Source organism: Dendrobates tinctorius, unplaced genomic scaffold (genome assembly GCF_039654945.1).
Source record: "Dendrobates tinctorius isolate UK_male_01 unplaced genomic scaffold, ASM3965494v1 ptg000193l, whole genome shotgun sequence".
Taxonomy (NCBI): Eukaryota; Metazoa; Chordata; class Amphibia; order Anura; family Dendrobatidae; genus Dendrobates; species Dendrobates tinctorius.
In genome coordinates, this window is record NW_027361860.1 from 2,077,731 (window position 1) to 2,100,738 (window position 23,008).

Below are 23,008 nucleotides of genomic sequence, written 5' to 3' on the forward strand. Positions count from 1 at the left end.
CTCTGTCATTGATGCCAGCTTCCAAAACCGGGGTTATTCATAACAGGTTTTAAATCGTACCAAAAAAATGCCAACTCAAAGAATAGAACAAAATAGCAGTCTAAAACCTAAAAAAACTACAATTCAATAAACAACCAGTAGTGTTTTCTACAAATTAAAATGCTAATTAATATGAAGTGATAAATATCCTAAAAATAAAAAGCGAGGTGTTTTTTTTATTTGTTTTTTTTTTTGTTTGTTTTTTTTGACAGATAATGAACTTAAAAATATTTTATACACTGGATGTAACTTTGTGTCAAAGCATAGCTTTGCAATTGGCAATCAAATTACACCTAGGTCCCAAACTAATATGGGGATCAAAAGTAAAAATAAAACCTGGTTATCCACTGTCTGCGTCTTCAGAGTCAGACAAAATACATGGACTGTGTCCATATATGTACAATTACTAAGAAATGCAAATCAAAGAAAGATGACATAGAACATAACATAGATGATTTCATAAACTGCGGTGCAAATTATATTTTCTATATCTTATGACAAATGAGAGTACAATATGTTGGGTGCACTACCGGAACTCTGCGCAGACTCATCTCAGAACACGTATATGACATATTACATAAAATTACACGCAGTCCTTCAGGTGCTTCACAGCATTTTATTACCAAAGTGGAGATCTGAACAGTCTCAAAGTGAATGCAAATCGAAAAAGTCCCTCCACCCAAAATGGAAGGTGACAGATCATATACGGTAATTCAGGACAAAAAGAAGCATCATGGATAGTGTTGAGCATTCCGATACCGCAAGTATCGGGTATCGGCCGATATTAGCGGTATCGGAATTCCGATACTGACTTCCGATACTTTTGTCATATCGGATACCGGAATCGGAAGTTCCCATCATGCTATGAGCCTGCTTGCTTTGATTAAGCCAATGGGAATCCTCCGAAGTGTGGGCACATCCTGTTAGGCATGTAGGCATGTTAACTATTGGCATGGCTGTGATTGGCTGCCGAAATGTCATGATGCACTATAAAAGCCACCGCAGCCGCCATTTCTGGTTCACTATGCTGTGAATTCAGTTAGGGACAGGCTGCTGTAGAAGACTGTGAGGGACAGTTAGAAATAGCGATTCCACCAAACATCTAGTGCTTTACCCAGGCTACATAAACCACCACTGTAGCCTTCTTTGCCCTAGCAGCAGTGTTCACAGCTGTCTGCAAGGGCTGTGTGAGTGCAGCTCACGCTGTGGAGTGGGTCCTGCAGCCACGTCAGGCTGTAGGCCACCCAGTGTGATCACTGCTGCCTCATACATCTTTTAATTTTTGAGCTGCATTTTTTACATCATTTCAATCTAGTGTGCTTCCATCCGAATCCATATACGTTGGTTGCAAACACTAGTAGTAGACAGCGGAGCCTTTCTGTAGCCTTTCAGTGCTAGTGTCCACTTTGCTGCACTGTTCACAGCTGTCTGAGAGGTCTCTGACTGTGTGTGAGTGCAGCTCACGCTGAGTAGAGTGTCCTGCAGCTATGTCTGGTTGTAGGACGCTCAACGTGCGTCACTGCCTCACACATATTTGTCTTTGAGTGCAGCTCATTTTTTCTTCTCCTATTAGTGTGCATCCATCCGTATCCATCAACATTGGTTGGTTGCAAACACTATATAGGAGTAGATAGAGGAGCCTTTTTTTCTGGCTTGTGCCTTGCCGGCGCAGCCAGATTAGTATTACCCAATTTTTTTGGAGCCTCATCTTTTGCATTGTAGGTTACCTGCCTGCATTGTAATAGCTCCAAAAAGTTGGTGATACTATCAGTTTCAATTCTTTGTTCACATACTTAGAGTTTGTTTCCAACAAAGAAACCACAAAAAAAGTTCACCAAACACTACATTTGGAACTTGTGTAGGCCACTCACACACTTCATAAAATTAGTGTTTCTTGTACCTGTAACCAGCTGTTCAGGAATAAGCACACTAAGGCCCCCCTTAGGCAGAAAAGTACCATCTTAAGCAGTCTGGCAAGATGAAGAAGGCAGGGAGTAAGGCGCGTGGGCGTGGGCGTGGAGTTTCAGCAGGGAGAGGACGTGGAGTTTCAGCAGGGAGAGGACGTGGGGATTCTGGGCCTGCTGCGGGCACCAGTGGATCAGCATCCCCCAGTTTTAGCAGGCAACAGTCCTTTATGCGCAGCTTTGTAGGACCTCAATGTACCCCACTGCTGCGGGAGGAACAAATTGAAGCCGTTGATGGATGGCAGCTAACGCATCGACTTCAATTACTTCCACAGCCTCTCAGGACCAGAGCACCGAAGAGCAACCATCTGTCTCTTCACCACCTGCCAAAGTGCCCAGGCAGTCAGAGAGACATGGACAGGAGCCATCACAGTCTCTACTTCTGTTCTCGGAATCTGTTGGCTTGGAAAGAGGGGGCCAGCCAAGCAGCATTCCTGAATGTGAAGAAGAGGGAGTATGCAGTGATGCGCAACTTCTTTGTCCCTCTGAATCTGAAGAGGCAAGTGGGCCAGTGCCTATAGTCAGCACACCTCAGTACGCATCAGATGATGACGAGACTCAGTTGCCACTTTCTGGTGCGTACGGTGCTGGCGAGACAACCCCGGAGAAGCAGCTGTTTGAAGAGGGGAGGGAAGATGATGAGGTCCTTGACCCATCATGGTGTGAGGAACAGGAAGGTGGTGGGAGCAGCTCGGAGGAAGATTCCCCTACCGGCCAAAACAGGAGGCAGAGGGAGGGGGAAGACTTGGTTGCCTGTACCCTCCACTTCGGCACCCGTTAGGAGCATTCCTCATTCCAAAGGCAAAACGGGCGCTCCCAAGAGTTGCAGTGCGTGGTCCTTTTTTGACACAGTTGCAGATGACATTTGCTTTGTCAAATGCAAGCTGTGTCATCAGAGAGTCAAAAGAGGGAGAAATGTCAGCAACCTCAATACCACAAATATGTGGAAACATGTGCGCACCAAGCACGAGTTGGAGTTGCAGAGACACCCTGAAGACGTAGGCCAACGTACAGCACCACCTACCACCTCTTCAGTTCGTGTTGGGGCCTCTTCCTCCAGCTCACACACTGCTGGTTCGGCTTCCTCACAGGATCGCAAAGGAAGAACCTCTGCCACTGTTGTCCGGAGACCCTGTCAGATTCCACCCATAGCAGCACGTTCCCATCCATCACAGCCATCGGTAGCACAGGCATGGGATAAAAGGCGCCCTTACTCGGCAAACCATCCCCGAGCGCAGTCTCTGAATGCTGGCATTGCCAAACTTCTGGCAGTTGAAATGCTGTCATTCAGGCTGGTGGACACTGACACCTTCCGGGACTTAATGGCATTGGCAGTCCCCCAATACAATGTGCCCAGCCGCTTTTATTTCAGCAGGCGAGCCGTCCCTGCCCTGCAGAAACATGTTGAGGGCAAAATAAATCATGCGTTACTAAACGCCGTTAGTAGCAAGGTCCACCTGACCACCGATGCGTGGACCAGTAACCATGGACAGGGACGATACCTTTCCCTCACTGCCCACTGGGTCAATGCTGTGGAGCCGGGTACAGATCTGGAGAGTGGCGCTGTACGTGTTCTTCCAACGCCACGGATTGCAGGACTCCAGTCTGTACACATAGACTCCTCCTCCTACTCAAGTTCCTCAGAAACAGCAGAGCAGGAGCCTGTTACCACCGATATGAGCACAGCCGTGGCCAAACGTCAACAGGCTGTACTCAAATTAATTTCTTTGGGGAATCGAAGCCACACAGCGCAGGCGCTCTGGAATGCTATCAAGCAGGAGAGCGATGTGTGGTTTGGGCCAGCGAATCACCAGCCGGGCTTGGTAGTGTGTGACAATGGCCGAAATCTGGTGGCAGCTCTTGGCCTAGGCAACCTCACACACATCCCATGTCTGGCACATGTGCTTAACTTGGTCGTGCAGAGCTTTCTGAGGGACTATCCGGATCTTGATGCACTGTTGCACAAGGTCCGCATAGAGTGCGCTCACTTGCGGCGTTCCAGCACGGCAAGATCACGCCTCGCTGCTCTGCAGCGACGATTTGGCCTTCCGGAACATCGCATCATATGTGACCTACCCACCCGGTGGAATTCAACGTTACATATGTTGGAGCGGTTGTGTGAGCAGCAGTCGTGGAGTACCAGCTGCATCAGGCGCAAACAAGTCGCACTGTGCGCCGTTCACACTTCAGCACCATTGAGTGGGCCTCTATGAAGGACATCTGCCTCGTTTTGCGTGCCTTCGATGAATCCACGTGGATGGCGAGTGCAGATATTCAACGTTACATATGTAACGTTGAATTGCATGCACTAGTCAGCATGACTGTCCCCCTTATCTGCCTGCTTCAACAAACACTGCAAGCACTAAGGGATGAGGTTTCGGAAGAGGTGGAGGATGAGGAGTACCAAATGCCATCTGCTTCTGGACAGTCTGCGCTACGTGTTTCCTCACAAAGGCCTAGGCAGGGGACACTTTGTGAGGAGGATGAGGAGGAGTCGATGGATGAGGAAGACATCTCTCCAGAGGAGGGAGGTACACAAACCTCTACTCAGTATGTACAGCGAGGGTGGGGTGATGCAGAGCAGGGCGAGGTCACGCCTCAAACAGGGGACAGCGGTTCTTTGGCAGTTGGGAGTCTGCAGCACATGGTTGATTTCATGCTGCAGTGCCTGAGAAACGACAGCCGCATCGCCCACATTCTCATCTCAGCTGATTATTGGGTGTACACCCTCCTAGATCCTCGCTACCGGGACAGCGTACAAAGGCTCATACCAATGTTGGACCGGGAGCGTAAACTGCGGGAGTACGAAGAGTCACTGGTGCAGTCCATAATGTTTTCCATTCCACCCGACAGCATTGTTGCTAGTGCTTTACAAAGCAGCTCTGTGCGTCGAGGCAGTGGAGGAAACTCTGCACAAAGAGGGAGCAGAGGCAGCGCCGCAGCACAAGGCAAGACCACTCTGGCCCAAATGTGGCAAAGTTTTGTGTGTCCACCACAATTGTCTACACCATCAGCGATGCCTCGAGTCAGCAGGAGGCAACGCTTCCATCAGATGGTGTCAGACTACATGTCTTGCCCTGTCACTGTACTCCCAGATGGCTCTTCCCCCTTCAAGTTTTGGGTCTCTAAGCTGGATACATGGCCAGAGCTTAGCCAGTATGCATTGGAGGTGCTGGCTTGCCCTGCTGCCAGTGTATTATCGGAACGCGTCTTTAGTGCCGCAGGTGGTGTACTAACAGACCGTCGCACGCGACTATCTTCCGATAATGTTGACCGGCTGACTTTTCTGAAAATGAACAAGGCCTGGATCTCCAAAGACTTTGCCATTCCTCTTGCAGACTAAATTAGTGGTTGGCAACTGTATCCAGGTCTGCTGGTGTGTTCATTTTTCTACCACCTGAACTATAATCCCTGTGCTTCAACACAGCCAGTTGTTGCTCAGATGTGTCGTCTGCACAGAGAAACACACTAGCTCCTGTGTTAGTGGGGTTCAGTAACGCCAGCTGATCCCCTGCTGTGTGGACGGCAAAGTCACCAGCTCCATCAACATTCAAACCACTACTGATTTTTAACCATGCCCAACTTAGGTCTCTGGCTCCACTGTCTCTACTATTTCCCCAGGCCTCCAACCCCGCCATCTACATCTCTGAAGTGGCGTCAGCACAATCTACACTTGTTCCTGTGGCTCAGTCCCATCAGTTTATCCCCTGATGTGTGTCCGGCAAGGTCTCCTGCTCTGTCCACATTCCCATAACCAGTAGTGGGAATAAGGACAGAGCTGGCGAACTTGCCGGACAAACATCAGGGGATCAACTGACGGGACCGAGCACCAGTAACACAGGAACAAGTGTAGATTGTGCTGACGCCACTTCAGAGATGTAGCTGGCGGGGTTGGAGGCCAGGGTAAATAGTAGAGACAGTGGAGCCAGAGGCCTAAGTGGAGCATGGTTAGAATCAGTAGTAGTCAACAACCTCCATAAAAACCGCTGTCCATTGGCCTCTGCATGCGGCATGCATAATCCTGGGCTCCAACAGCATCAGTTGGTGTTCAGAAGTGTCGTCTCCACAGAGCCAAACACATTCGTTCAAGTGTTAGTGGGGTTCAGCACTGCCAGCTGTTCCCCTGCTGTGGAGATGGAAAGTCTCCTGCTGCCTTCACCTGCCAAAAGCAACAGGCCCCAGCCTGCTCCTTGCCTAATCCTGGGCTCCAACAGCGTCAGATGGTGTTCAGAAGTGTCGTCTCCACAGAGCCAAACACATTCGTTACAGTGTTAGTGGGGTTCAGCACTGCCAGCTGTTCCCCTGCTGTGGAGATGGCAGTCTCTCCTGCTGTCTCCACATTCCAAAGACAGTAGGCCTCAGCCTACACCCAGATTTTGCCTGGGCTTCAACACAGCCAGTTGTAGCTCGGAAATGCCGTCCACACGGAAAGAGACACTTGCTCCCATGTCTCAAGGGGGTTCAGTAACGCCAGCTGTTCCCCTGCTGTGTGGATGGCAAAGTCTCCTGCTGCCTACACAGTCCTACTACTACTGATTTTTAACCATGCTCCAATTAGGCCTGTGGCTCCACTGTCTCTCATATTTCCCCTGCCCTCCAACCCTGCCAGTTACATATCCGAAGTGGCGTCTCCACAATCCACACTTGTTCCTGTGTGACCGGACTGAACACCTGTAACACAGGAACAAGTGTGGATTGTGCCGACGCCACTTCGGAGCTGTAACTGGCGGGGTTGGAGGACAGGGGAAATACGAAAATCAGTGAAGCCACAGGCCTAAGTGGAGCTTGGTTAAAATTGGTAGAAGTCTACAACCGATCTTAAAATTTCTTCAATGCAGCCTCAGCCTGCTCCGTGCTTGTCCCTGGGCTTCAACACAGCCAGTTGTTGCTCGGAAGTGCCGTCTTCACAGAGTAAAACACTAGCTCCTGTGTTTGTGGGGTTCAGTAACGTCAGCTGTTCCCCTGCTGTTTTGATGGCAATCTGTCCTGCTGCCTCCCAATTGACAGCACATCAGGCCTCAGCCTGCTAAGTGCTTGTCCCTGGGCTCCAACATCGCCAGTTGCTGCTCATAACTGACTTTGGCACGGTTACTCCCTCTTGCCCAGCTTGGTTCCAGCCCTGCCTGCTGTTTCCGGGAAGTGTCAATGTCAGTTTGCCACCCCAAGTTGCCATGTCGTGTTGCGGTTGGGTTAGCCGAGGCTAGGGTGCCAGCAGTTTAGGTGCTTCCTATTTGGACTTCGGGTTCTGGTAAGAAAGGCTTGTTCCGTAGTGCCAGTAGGACAAGCACCCCCTGTAGGACTGTGTGATTCGGTAACTGTGGCCAGCTTGCGGCATGCCAACTTTGCTTTTCAGGGGTAACTTCAGCTGCCCCTCCGGGTTCCAGCAAGAATAAGAAAGAAGAAGAAGACATACATGTCTGGCAAAATATAAATGAGGCTAACATAGTCAATATCTTTGTAACTCCTAACGTCTTTAAAAAAAAAGTTTAATTCCTGCTATTCCATTTGATTGGGCTAAACCTCTATGGCTTTAATGTCTCCTACACCTCCCACAATACATTCTACATTATTCTTAGTTGTTTTTCTTCATGTAGAATTAACCTACAAGGAAATAAAGGGTTTTTTTTTAATTCCGATATTTTGGCCCCATTGACTTGCATTGGTTCCCGGTATCGGAATCGGCGATACCGATACTTTTTTTTCGATCCGATATTTTCAAGTATCGGCTGGTATCGCTCAACTCTAATCATGGATTTATTTTGAAATTAAATAAAAGAATGAATAGACAAACAGATCTGATGAGTATATATTGATTTTCTTTTTAACACTCAGCACAAAATATATTTCTGTATTCTAATGAAATGATGCAGTCACTATATAAAACCGCCCTTGTGATAGTCGGTATCTTGTTACTCTACGAATAAGAACTTATTGTTCAGAACGTGTCAGTGCCAGTATACCAGGTGTACATAAGAACCTTTATTTTATGTTGAATCTATTTTCTCCACAGAGCCAAACACATTCGTTAGTGTTAGTGGGGTTCAGCACTGCCAGCTGTTCCCCTGCTGTGGAGATGGCAGTCTCTCCTGCTGTCTCCACATTCCAAAGACAGTAGGCCTCAGCCTACACCCAGATTTTGCCTGGGCTTCAACACAGCCAGTTGTAGCTCGGAAATGCCGTCCACATGGAAAGAGACACTTGCTCCCGTGTCTCAGTGGGGTTCAGTAACGCCAGCTGTTCCCCTGCTTTGTGGAAGACAGTCTCTCCTGCTGTCTCCGCATTCCAAAGACAGTAGGCCTCTGCCTACACCCTCCTATTTCCTGGGCTTCAACACAGCCAGTTGTAGCTCGGAAGTGCCGTCCACACGGAAAGAGACACTTGCTCCCATGTCTCAAGGGGGTTCAGTAACGCCAGCTGTTCCCCTGCTGTGTGGATGGCAAAGTATCGGCTGGTATCGCTCAACTCTAATCATGGATTTATTTTGAAATTAAATAAAAGAATGAATAGACAAACAGATCTAATGAGTATATATTGATTTTCTTTTTAACACTCAGCACAAAATATATTTCTGTATTCTAATGAAATGATGCAGTCACTATATAAAACCGCCCTTGTGATAGTCGGTATCTTGTTACACTACGAATAAGAACTTATTGTTCAGAACGTGTCAGTGCCAGTATACCTAGGTGTACATAAGAACCTTTATTTTATGTTGAATCTATTTTTATTGAAAGAAAAATCAAGTAGACAGACATAGTAACAAGGTAAACATACAAAATGGTCAAGATTGTACATCATCTGAACATTTTCACATTATAACAATCCCTTATAACTTTATCACATCTGCTTAAGGTAAAGTTTCGCATCTTCCCAATAGAATGCATGTTGAGTATACCCTTATCCACTGTCGCTACCCAAGTTCCACCTGAATGATTGACCCTTAGTATTTGTTAACCCCGCCATATGGGTTGCATTAAACACTCTGTTTACATGAAATGGTGCGGTCAGGGGAGTAAACCTTCCTCCCATTATCTTAATTCTTAATACCATAGATGGGCAGGAGCAATGCGGTAGCGGTTGTTTGAAATATCTTTTACATTTCGCAGCCGGGGTACGTTATAGAAAGAAAGAAGGAAAGATAAAAAAAAAAAAAAAAAAAGGTGGAAGAAAGGACACAAAAATTATTATTAGAATGTTTAAGGGTAGTAAAGAAGGGAGAACGTGGGAGGAAGGGGAGAAAAAGAGTAATTGGGCGCTAGACTCCCGAACCGGCCCCTAAGAAGCCTCCTCAACCAGTCGGGGCAGCCCAGCAGTTTCTTTGAACAAGATCCATGGACGCCAAGTACGAATCAAGCGGGAGTTGTCCCCTCCATCTCGGCCATCAGCTCTTCCATTCGGAAAATTTCTGCAAATTCTGACACCCATTCTGCCATGGTCGGCGGTGATGTTGCTCTCCAATGGCGTGGGATTACCATACGTGCTGCAGTTATACAAAATCTGAGAATGCTCCGTTTCTGAGCTGATATGGAGCCTGGGAGGATCGAGAGGATGGCGACTTGTGGGGAAGGGGGAACATCATCACCAGTGTTTGTTTGATAAGCCTGAAACACTCTCTTCCAGAAGGGCTGTATCGCGGAGCACTGCCACCATATATGGTATAGTGTGCCCCTCTCAGTTCCACATCACCAACAAGTGTCCACCACCGACGGAAAGATAGACTTTAATCTAACGGGGGACAAATACCATCTGGTCAGTATCTTAAAATTTTTCTCCTGTGCGCCCCCGGCCGGGGACATTTTATGTGTAAATAGGTAGGCTTTGTTAAGATCCTCTACCGAGAATCTACATCCCATCTCCTCCTCCCATGCCCGGATATAGCTCGTGATCGTCTCAGAGTTCTCAACATGGAGCTCTCTATACAATAGAGAGATCAAGTGGGAAGGGGGTTCTTGTTGCTGTAATAATTTTTCCAGTCTTGTCTCTAGGAGGCGAGATGTACGACCAGCTTTGTGGCTCTGAACAAACGACCTCAACTGATTATATTCCAACCAAGAGAGCCTCTCAGTGGAAAACTGATCTTGTAGAGACCGCAAAGATGGAATATCTCCCCCCACCAATACTTGCCCCAAGAGTAAATCAGAACTAATATGCCAGCCCAAGAAACGGTTCCTGAAACGTCCCGGAGGGAAGTCTGGATTGCCAAAAATTGGTGTCAACGGGTTCAGGGCACTAATTAATCCCTTCTTAATTTTTATGCGATTCCATAGACGTAATGTCTCCTGTGCCAAAAAATCGGTCGATCCCTCAGAGCCGCTTGTCGTGAAATCGCAGCTTCGGATCCAAGGGAGGTGTCTTAAGGGAATATCAAAGGATGTCTGTTCCAGTTGGACCCATTGTTTAGAGCGATGGCTGTATCACCAGTCAAACAGGCGTACTAATGTGGATGCCCTATGATAAAGTTCTAAGTCAGGGAGACCTGCACCGCCTCTGGACTTTGGAGCCGTCAGACAGGCATATTTTAAACGGGGCCTAGAAGCCTGCCAAACGAATCGGATCAATGCGGATCTGATGGTCTGGAAGAAAGCCTTCGGCGGAGTGATCGGGACTGCCTGAAACAAATATAGAAATCTGGGAAGAACATCCATCTTGAAAGAGTTCATCCTCCCAAACCATGAGAGATTTTTTTCATCCATATTCCCTCAAACGCCTCAGGGTCGACTCTAGAAGGGGTAAATAATTGAGTTTATAAAGGTCGGTCATGTCAGTAGGAATTTGAATGCCCAAATATTGAATAGCTCCGTTCTTCCATCTAAAGGGGAAATTCACCATTATTCTCGTAAGTTCTGCTTGTCCCAAGGATATGTTAAGGGCTTCAGTTTTCTGAAGATTGATTTTAAAATTACTGACTGAACCATATTTTCTAAACTCCATCATTAGTGATGGGAGGGAAATGTGTGGCTGAGATATATACAATAAAAGGTCATCCGCGTAAAAAGAGACCTTATAATGGACACTGTCCACCCATAGACCGTGCACACTAGGGTTCTTCCTAATTGCTACTGCCAAATGTTCCATGACCACCGTGTATAGGAGGGGTAACAAAGGGCATCCCTGTCGTGTACCGTTTCCGATAACTATAGGGTCTGACAATGCGCCATTGACCCTTACTCTCGCCGAAGGGCTGGAATATAGAGCCGCAATTCTTTGTAGAAAGCGGCTCCCCAGGCCCATCTGTCGCAAGGCTGAGAACATGAACCCCCAGTGTACCCGGTCAAAGGCCTTCTCTGCGTCAATCGACAGTAGTGCCATTGGCTTATTTTTTATTTTAGCATGTGCAGTCAGAATAATGGTCTTGTTTATCCCGTCTCTTGCCTCCCTTCCTCGTACAAATCCCACCTGATCTGAATGTATAGCTAAAGGCAGAAGGGGGGCCAGTCTGTTTGCCAAAATTTTTGCGTAAAGTTTCACGTCCACATTAATGAGTGATATTGGATGGTAATTGGTCACTACCGTAGGGTCCTTTCCCGGTTTCGGTATCACTGTGATGAAAGCCTCTAAAGATTGTGGAACAAATGGGGCCTCGCCGGTAATGGAATTAAAGACCTGTGTCATAGTGGGGCTAAGTTGTTCCCGAAACATTTTTTAAAAATGAGGGGAAAAGCCGTCCGGTCCCGGGCTCTTACCGGCCGGAGTGCTCCGAATAACCTCATCTATCTCCTCCATGGTGAAATCGGTTTCTAATGTATCCGTTAGGTCTGTAGTCAGTGTCGGAAGTGCGGTATCGTGTATATAAGACTTGATTTGCGATTGGGGGTCTAGAGGTGACCGAGAGGGGTCCCCTCCGTTTATGTTGTACAATGCGTGGTAGTATCGTCTCATTATATCTAGGATTTCGGTTGGATTCGACGTCGTCTGTCCATGTTGCTTCTGAAGGGATGGAATATATGAGGTCTGACAACGTGGATGTAGATATCTAGCCATCATACGTCCACATTTATTGGCTTGGCCATATAAGAGACTTTTAAAACGATTTCTATGAATACGAGACTTCTCATTTAACAGGGCCTTCAGGTCGTCTCTACATTTGATCAAGTCACTTTGTGTCTCTGCTCTTAAGTCATTCTTGTGATTCGTCTCCAAAATTAGAATTTTTTTTTCCGTAAGATCCCTAATTTCCTTATTTTTCATTTGATTCAGACGGGAACCATGTTTAATGAGTACCCCTCTAAGGACACATTTAAGAGTTTCCCATTTGATGGCCATAGCGGTGTCGTCATATGTGTGATCTTGTAAAAATGTCGTTATGGTAGTTTTAACGTCAGCTACACATGTAGGATCTTTTAAAAGATTATCGTTCAATCTCCACGTCCACTGCCTCGTCCCTGAATCAGGGGGGCTGATGTCTAGAAAGACTGGGGCATTATCCGACCATAGAAAACTACCAATAGTCGGTTTTGGATGCCAAGCCAGTGCACAGTGGCTAAGAAGAAACAAATCTATTCTACCATACGAGTCATGCGGCGTGGAGAAGAACGTGTAATCCTTCACATTGGGGTTAAGGAGCCTCCATACATCGGTGAGGTGCAAGTCATGAAGGTCTTTCTTCAAAGAGGCCATCTGTCGGGGAGAGAGGTAGGACCTCGCCGTTGTAGAGTCCAGTGTCGGGTTAAGAGTCAAATTAAAGTCCCCCCAGTATAACAACCCCGTCAGCAAAATCAGCTAAAGTCTTCAAAAAAGACCTAACGGCTCGAATTTGATCCCTATCGGGGGCGCACCATCCCCCTATGGTATACTTTGTTGAAAAAATCTGGATCTTCAAAATCACAAACCTCCCCTCTGTGTCAACCAGTGTGTCTAGTATAGTGTCTTGGAGGGATTTGTGGAGTGAAATGGAAACCCCTCGCGATCGTGAACCCGGGTTGGCGCTGTGGAACCACGATGTGTAATAGCGGTTGGATATATTAGGAACATGTCCGATCTTAAAATGTGTTTCTTGTAGTATCAATACATTAACTTTTTTCTTGTGCATACCGTACAGAACTTGTGACCGTTTCTGTGGCATGTTAAAGCCCCTGACATTTAAGGAGCCCAATGTGATCTTTGGTGTGGTAGTCTTACCAGGCATCTTATTCTAGTCTAGGGTCGAGAAAATCAGGCTTCCTCCAAAGGGGTGGGTCCGTTCCGGGGTCCAGCGCCCGCTGTGGGAAGGGGAGAGGCTAGTGGGGTGAGGTTAGGGTAGACAAGGAGTCAGAAACTAGAAAAGCAAAAAGTAACGGTAAAGTTAACAATGCGGGTGTGATTAAGCACACGCCCGCCAATAACATGAAACCAGGTGGAGGTATGTGCTAATGCTGTATGCCTCGATGGCAAGACAGCACCTCCAAGGGGGTGAGTGTACGGCAAGAAGAGAAATGGAGACCCGTCTCCTCCGGTCCCCAACCTTATAATGAAGTAATATTCGCTTGACCCTGAGGCAAGAAGATCAACCCCTTAAACTTATAATGAACATTTTCAACCACCACCCAAATCGTTGATATATCGCATCTCGCTTTCGCCTTCAAAACCATTAAAACTGAGAGTGATGACGGCTTTACAACCAAAAATCTGTTACCAGAAACTTCCATTAATCATATTTCCCATTAAATGAAACTCTATAAGATGGCGGTCCCACCACGCATCCGTAAATATTTAGCACAAAGACACATCCATCCAGGAACAATGGGGTAAAGAGGAGAGAGGGTAAAGAGGAAAGGAAAGGGGGAGACCGGCCACTCGCATCATCTGGTGTAGTCCTTTCTCCTTACATTGCCAATAAAGCCCCCTCCCCATCACGTCCCCCGTCCACCCCCGCAGAGAACCCCCCAAAGTCACATGAACCCGTTATCAGTTATTTTCTCCTCCCAACTGTGCTCATCCCACGTCTATTGGGCTGTCTTCCGGGTTGGCGCTGTCTCTGGGGAAGTTGTCCTCCTCAAGCGTCGCCCATTCTGTAAAGGGATGGTAGGGGTGGCCAGTCGAGGACGTCCACCTCGTGTAGGTCCAAGGCAGCCGAGAATGCTGGGATTCCGCTGGGGTGGCTCAGCCGGTGCACTCTGCCCCTTTTCTGTACTCGAAGGCAGAACGGGAACCCCCAGGTATAGGGAAGATCCTGCTGTCGCAGTTCCACCAATAGTGTGCGAAGGGCTTTACGTCTCTGCAAGGTCCATCTGGATAAATCTGGTAGGAGCTGTATGTGGGTATCCAAGTACTTAATGGGTTCCGCTCTCCTCGCCGCTCCCATGACTGCGTCCATAAGCTGGTACTTATGTACCCGACAGATCACATCTCTCGGTGGGTCCTGTGCATTAGGATGCGGGCCTAAGGCCCTATGGGCTTGGTCTAATTCCAGCGGGGTATCCTGGGGTCTATTCAATACCGAATTGAAAATGTCTCTCAAGGTGGTTCTCAGCTCCTGAGGGGGGACTGATTCGGGTAATCCCCGTATTCTTATGTTGTTCCTGCGTCCCCTATTTTCAGAATCGTCCAGCATCTCTGCCAGAGTCTGTAGCTGTCTAGCCTGAGCAGCCATGGCAGCTTCCTGAGCCTCTACTTTCATTCATGGAGGTCAGGAGTTGATTATGAGATTCGACTTTCTCTCCGCATTGCTGGATGTCATCCTTAAGTATAGAAAGCTCCGTTTTATAAGAAGATTCCAAGCGAGCAACGTATTGTTCCATATCCTGTTTCGTCGGGATATCCTTAATCTTATTATACAGCAATGCGAGATCGATTCCAATAGGTAGCATAGGCTGTCCCGTCGAGAGGGGGGTCGTAGGCCCGCATTGTGAGGTTATGGGTGTAACTAGCTGAGGAGCAGGTGGGGGAGACATGTCAGACAGTAAGTTCTCCTGATGAGCGTTTGTTGTGGAGTGATTAGGCCGCTCTCCTGTCTTGGGGTCCGCTCTCTCTCTTGAATTGTCTCCTCTCCCATGGTGACAGGATTGCTGCCCGGAGGATTGGAGCCACGTCCCTGGGAGTGTGATGTAGGGTATAACTGGTGGGCCCTTTCTGTGCCTATGCTGGCTGCATCAGCGTCAGATCTCTCCTGCCTGTCTGCGGGGTCTCCCTGTGGAGCGCATGGTGACAGGGGCTCAGTGGCGCTTCCCTCGCCATAAGAAGCCTGCCTCGCTCCCTTCACAGCCGCTAAGGCTGCCTTACCAGATCCTGGGGAGGTCCCCCTGCTGTCTCTTCTCCCTCCACTCCGCTCCCCCACCTCTGTCACCTTGCTCCCTGCTGTCGGCGGGCCCGTCTGTCCCCTGTGTGCCGGTTCCAACATGGCGCCTGCGCCTGCAGTCCTCCTCTTCCCCGCTCCTGTAAAGTAGCGGGAGATGCTGTGGGGAGCTTTATCAGGTGCCGCGGGGCCTGTAGACGCACTCCCCCGGCTTCTCCTTGTGGGCATTGGGGTGCCAAACATCAGGGTGAGTCTCTTTTATGGTTGGTTCTCAGAATAGGAGCTCTCCGGTGTGCGTCCTCACTCCTCGCCCGCCATGCCATGCCCCCCAAGAACCTTTATTTTAATCGTGACTCTTTTTAAGAATTTTATTCAATAAACTATTGTTTTATGACATTTTTTTCATCTGAAATTGTTGCTGGATGTTTTTTTGATCAATTATCTTTTGCCTGGATACCAACCCAAGCCTCACATCCCTGCACCAACCGGACAAATCTTTCTTGGTGAGCTGGATATTCTTCCTTTTTTCATATTTGAGTGATAGCCGAGTATCACCAGGCACGTTCGCTCATCTCTAATCACAACACAAGAAGCAAAGAGACAACGTCCTACAAAAAATCTTCAATTGCACTGTTATCACAGACTATAATAATGTAACGATGCACTTATCTGACTCCTTGCACTTTAATGCAACCATGCGTCACTCAAAAGGCCTGGTGTGGAGTCTGAGACTTGTTGTGCGCTACATGATATGTTAAAAGCCACTGATGAACTGTTTATTATTAACACATTTTCATCTAATGTGAATGGGGCCTTTACCCTTTAGACCCCGTCTCACATAGCGAGATCACTGAAACGTCATAGACTTTGTGACGCAACAACGATCTCGCTATGTGTGACACAGCGGTGACCGGGCCCCCGCTGCGATGTCGCTGATTGAGCTCGAATGTCCTAGGCCATTTTTTGATCGTTGGCATCCCGCTGGCCAGCATGCATCACTGTGTTTGATGCCATAACAACGAAGAGCGACCTCGTTGGCAACTCAGAACTCAGCGACGCAGGCATGATTTTTGCTTTTTCTTTTCAATGCCCCTTCAGCTCCAATTGGTGGCCACTACTGCGCTATTATTCTCTGATTGGGCGACCTCATCATAAAAGAAGACAATGTAGTAGCGCTTCCATGCTTTGTTCCTGAGTGCTGAGGATAGTATTATACGGTTTTCCTTCAGCGTCCCTGTGTGAGTCGCTAGTGCGTTATTATTCGTGGATTTTACTACACCTTCAGGTTGCTCTGAGAATTTTGCAAGGTAGGCATTGTTTGGGGTCTCAAATTAGGATCTTTGTATCGTTTCCCTTTTATAGGTCGGCTATCAATTATATGCAATCATAACTCTATTCTACATTGTGGTCATGCTTTTACACTTGAAAGCAAATGTGGGGGCTGCTTGGCTTCTATTTGTGTACATATGCTTTGCCATGGGCAGCCATTTTAGTTTTGCTGCCACCGCCCAACAAACACTAGTGCTTTTCAAACATGGATTTTGAGTTTTCTAAAATGTTACATGTATTGTGCTGTTCTCACTGGTGAGGTTTTTTTTTTTTTTTTTTTTTTTTTTTTTCAGATGTCCTCAGATACCCAGGAATTTATTCGGAAATTGATTGAAATGTATCGCGCCCTGCCCTGCCTTTGGAAGATAAAATCTGCTGACTACTGCATTAAATATGAAAAAAGAGGCTTATAAAAGCTAGTTGCCCTCTTCAAGCAGCACAATCCCGTAGGACTCTAAATTAGTTTTCTATTACCAGCTTCTCAATAGGACATATGTACAGTTCTGTTCTTTCCATGTGATAATAATGTCAGCTGGCACAAGACTATTCTAAAAGATATGCTAAGTGAATTTACTGCCATAAACACTGGACAGGAGCCTGCAGGACAAATTAATATTACTATAAAAACACAGGTCCAGTTTCTCTTTTGGTGAAAGCAGCAGGAGGTCGGGAAGGTGAGATGTGACTGTAGGAATAAAATAACTTCAGAACTGATCACATTAGCATTTTACTAGAAGGATAAACAATACTGAGGTTTAGCCTCCCTGATACCATTGTGGCCCAACCAGCTCCTTCCATCGTCTGTTTACAGCCAATTAAATGATAATAGAGTGTACATGCCAGCTCAAGAGGATGGTGATGCCAGATGCTGTGCTTTACCCTTCAGAGAAATGGACGACGGGAAAAACCCTACTGACCTGTCAACCTTTTCCTTCTGTAAACAGCTCTGTGAGGGAGGATTTGGAGAAGTATTGATTTATGCTCAACAGTGTTCCCCAATGTATCCTGCACCAGATACACTGGAGGGACATACATATTCATTGTAGTGATCCATTACACAGATTCATATAATATATGGCAGTTTGTTCTGATCTCTTCTGATTTTCCTCCAGGTCGTCTTGGCATCACACCCAGTCAGCGAGTTACTTATGACTGTAAAAATAATGGAAAAAAATCAGCGTAAAAAGGAGAAAGTGTACAAAGAATTAGAGATTATGAAACTTGCCACCAGGTGCCGTTACTTAATGTCACTGCGGGCATTTGCGGAGACACCAGACGATTATTTAATTGGTATGGACTATATGGTCAGAGGAGACCTGTTCAACCACATGACACATTGGATGCCGTTTATTATTCAGACAACAAGGTAAAAGTCTTATACTGTACTCTGACAATCATGCACCCGTACATTGAAGTCCTTGTATGTAACCACTGATCCATCCTCTACAGGGCCGGCCCGAACGTATAGGCGAACTAGGCGGCCGCCTAGGGCGCCGACCCAAAGGGGCGCCAGAGAAAAAATAGAAAAAAATTTATAAAAAATCTTTTCAAAAGGCAAAAAGTTTTAGGGATGGAAAGAAAAGTGTACATATTTAAGGGCAAATATGACGCAAGAGAGGTTGGTTGGATTGGCAACAATTTCGATAGAATCTGAAGTTGCTAAACAAATTAATCTCGGTGACTTAGTGTCATCCTTTTTAAAAAAAAAAAAAAAAAAAAAAAAAGCAAGGAAACAAAAATTTTAATTACCTATGGTCGTTTTTGTTTTGTGTTATTGATTACTTTGTATATATTTGTCCTATACAACTTCTCAGAACATTAAAGAGTTAGGAGAGAGTTAATTAATTGTTGTTGTGGTTTATTTTGCTCCTAAATTTATATCCCAAGTTTTCATCTACTGCCAAGAATAGTAGGGGCGCAACAAAATGGTTTCGCCTAGGGCGCCGTAATCTCTCGGGTCGGCCCTGATCCTATACTTTCTATTACACAGGCTCTTTGCAGCAGAGATGGTATGAGGCCTCCAATTCCTGCATGAACATGGCATCATACATTGGTAATCAGTTCATTTTCATAAATCTGTCCCCTCTGTTGTCTAATTACATTGGCTTTCTAATGGTATATCTTACTGACCAGTCATGAATAGGAATGTATGAGATTATACCAGAACAATTCTGCTGTTATGTTGCAAATTGCCTCTTCAGAAAGAAAGAGGACTTTTACTCTACAGCACCACCTATTGGTAGTAGCGATCCTACAAGTCACAATCAACCCTTTAACGAGTCTTGTAGTATGACTTAGGATACAAGCCAAATCAGAATCTCAATACAGCAATCCTGCTGTTATGTTGTAATTCATGTCTATGTTCTGTTGCTGTGATGCTGTAGTTTCCTTCGATATCAATAGTATCGTATCTATTGTAGAAAATTATTTTCATGACTTATTCTGACATTCAATGTCTGCTCCTTCCTCTTGCAGTGACCTGAAGCCAGAGAACATTCTTATTGATCACAATGGACACATAAAAATCACAGACTTTGGCTTATCAGCCATAAATGTGTTTCAGGGAGTGATATTGAAGAACTTTGTTGGCTCAAAGGGATACATGGCACCCGAGGTAAGGAACATCCCCGTATGATTAGTGCCAATAGTAGGACTGAGGTGCAATCTGATCCCAATATATCCTGCTCATATCTAATCACAGACCGGTCCTGACTGAGTGTGTGCAGAACTCCTTAATGGTATAGTCAGCTCATCTCCTATCTTATTTTCCAACAGGTAATGGATGGTCAAGGTTATAACCATCTAGCCGACTCCTTTTCCTTAGCGTGATCCTATATATAATGGCTGTTGGTCATCAGCCATTTTATAGCCGAGGATCACTGGAGGAGTACCGCCAGTCTCTGGAGGAGGATGTTCCGCATTTTCCACTCGGGATCTGCTTTGATGCCGTTGACCTCATAGATGGGTGAGTAGTATTATATGAAGACGGATTATGGAGGATAACGAGGGATAAAAGAGAAAATGTGGACAGTACATACATTTTGTGTAATAACTTGATACATGATGTAATGACTAATGGTCTCAATTCTTTTTTAGCTTCTGTGCAAAAATCCTTTTCTCCGGTATGCCATAACATCGTACTTCAGAACCCACCCTTTCTTCTCTATTTCCTGGAGTGAGGTTGACTCTGGCAGATCTGACCCACCATTCAGATGGACCATCTGTAAGTACAATATGTAGGGACATCCATGGTGTGATCACTACCCAGTAACACACTTGCCCACTTTACATCTTATCGCTGTATCCCCAGTATTCTGCATATACATGAGTATCTTATTTTGACATGTATATTTCTTTTCTTACAGAGTATTAGACTGATAACAATCAGCCCCATGCAAGTATCATCCATGAAGGAAGCTTTACGCTGTGATATGAAAATAATCTGACATTGAGTCCTCTGAGTTAGTTTTTTCCTTTCTCTTGATCTAAATAGCAAGTTATTAAAAGCTTAAATTGAAGGACGTATTTCAGCCATACTTGCTCTTCCACCATCTGGTAGACTCATCTACAGCTTGATGGTAAGGAGAAGACAACCTGATATTGATAGAAAGCAGGCAGAAGCTGCTCATTGACCTACCTGGCCATGTAGAAACAAAAATTTGCCCAAGCAACATGAGCAGAAAATCTGTGGTTGTTTCTCTGAGATGTTTGGATAAACCTCCCTACCGAACTACTTCAAAAACTCTGTGTACGTGGCAAATACCTAGACGAGCTGATGAAGACAATGGGTGGTCACTAAATATATATGTAATTTAGATTTATGTTTTGTTTAATCATTTTGTTTTTTATTAATAAAAAGACTATTTACACTTTTTTTTTTTTTTTAATCTTACGTTAGAGGTTTTTCTCCACACATGCCTAAGTGTATCTGCACAGGTTGCGGATTTGCCTGTGGAACTCTTCTGCACAGATTCTACATCTCTTGGTGCAGATAAAAATCTTTGTGTGTTTTGATGCTTTTTTATGCATTTTTTTTCTGCAGATTTTAATGAGTTGTTTTCATGCAGCTGTATTTGCATTTTTGAAAGCTAAATAAAGATATATTATTTATCAAAAAAAGACTTGTGTTGTCATTTCCTTGTCCAACCCTTTCTTTTACATACTGCATTGAAGAATAATGTTTACACACAGATGGATATAGATCAATAGAGACTGTAGGTAGGTATGCATTACAATATACAGTCATATGTTAAAGTTTGGGCACCCCTATTAATGTTAACCTTTTTTCTTTATAACAATTTTGGTTTTTGCAACAGCTATTTCAGTTTCATATATCTAATAACTGATGGACTCGGTTATATTTCTGGATTCAAATGAGGTTTATTGTACTAACAGAAAATGTGCAATCTGCATTTAAACAAAATTTGACCAGTGCAAAAGTATGGGCACCCTTAACATTTTCTTGATTTGAACACTCTTAACTACTTTTTACTGACTTCCTGAAGCACTAAATTGGTTTTGTAACCTCATTGAGCTTTGAACGTCATAGCCAGGTGTATCAAATCATGAGAAAAGGTATTTAAGGTGGCCACTTGCAAGTACTTCTCCTATGAAGAGTGGCATCATGGGCTCCTCAAAACAGCTCTCAAATGATTTGAAAACAAAGATTATTCAACATAGCTTTTCAGGGGAAGGATACAAAAAGTTGTCTCAGAGATTTAACCTGTCAGTTTCCACTGTGATGAACATGGTAAGCTAATTATGCAAATTGTCTCTTCAGAGAGGAAGAGGACTAGAACTCTAGTGCCACCTATTGGAGGTAGCAATCCTAAAAGTCAATGTTGACCCATTAACGAGCCTAGTTACATGACTTAGGATAAAAGCCAAGCCAGAATCTCCATTTGCAGACACTGTTTCGGGGTACTGCCCCTCATCAGTGCAAAGTGGGAGATCTGGTTTGGCTGTGAGAGAGGCGTCTGACCAATATCCAAGAAGTATCATTTCTCCTTGCGGAGAATGACATGCTAAGCATGTCGAGGTGAGGAGACTTAAAGCCAAACCAGATCTCCCACTTTGCACTGATGAGGGGCAGTACCCCGAAACACAGTGTCTGCAAATGGAGATTCTGGCTTGGCTTTTATCCTAAGTCATGTAACTAGGCTCGTTAACGGGTCCACATTGACTTTTAGGATTGCTACCTCCAATAGGTGGCACTAGAGTTCTAGTCCTCTTCCTCTCTGAAGAGACAATTTGCATAATTAGCATATTTCCCAGAGGAGCATTGCGGCTTTAAGTCTCCTCACCTCGACATGCTTAGCATGTCATTCTCCGCAAGGAGAAGTGAACATAGTAAGGAAATGGAAGAACACAGGTACAGTTCTTGTTAAGCCCAGAAGTGGCAGGCCAAGAAAAATATCAGAAAGGCAGAGAAGAAGAATGGTGAGAACAGTCAAGGACAATCCACAGACCACCTCCAAAGACCTGCAGCATCATCTTGCTGCAGATGGTGTCACTGTGCATCGGTCAACAATACAGTGCACTTTGCACAAGGAGAAGCTGTATGGGAGAGTGATGCGAAAGAAGCCGTTTCTGCAAGCATGCCACAAACAGAGTCGCCTGAGGTATGCAAAAGCACATTTGGACAAGCCAGTTACATTTTGGAAGAAGGTCCTGTGGACTGATGAAACAAAGATTGAGTTGTTTGGTCATACAAAAAGGCATTATGCATGGAGGCTAAAAACACAGCATTCCAAGAAAAACACTTGCTACCCACAGTAAAATTTGGTGGAGGTTCCATCATGCTTTGGGGCTGTGTGGCCAATGCCGACACCGGGAATCTTGTTAAAGTTGGGGGTCGCATGGATTCAACTCAGTATCAGCAGATTCTTGACAATGTGCGAGAATCAGTGACAAAGTTGAAGTTACACAGGGGATGGATATTTCAGCAAGACAATGATCCAAAACACCGCTCCAAATCTACTCAGCCATTCATGCAGAGGAACAATTACAATGTTCTGGAATAGCCATCCCAGTCCCCAGACCTGAATATCATTGAACATCTGTGGGATGATTTGAAGCGGGCTGTCCATGCTCGGCGACCATCAAAGTTAACTGGAATTGTTTTGTAAACAGGAATGGTCACAAATACCTTCATCCAGGAACTCATTAATAGCTACAGGAAGCGACTAGAGGCTGTTATTTTTGCAAAAGGAGGATCTACGAAATATTAATGTCACTTTTATGTTGAGGTGCCCATACTTTTGCACCGGTCAAATTTTGTTTAAATGCAGATTGCACATTTTCTGTTAGTACAATAAACCTCATTTGAATCCAGAAATATAACTGAGTCCATCAGTTATTAGATATATGAAACTGAAATAGCTGTTGCAAAAACGAAAATTGCTATAAAGAAAAAAGGTTAACATTAATAGGGGTGCCCAAACTTTAACATATGACTGTATGGAGG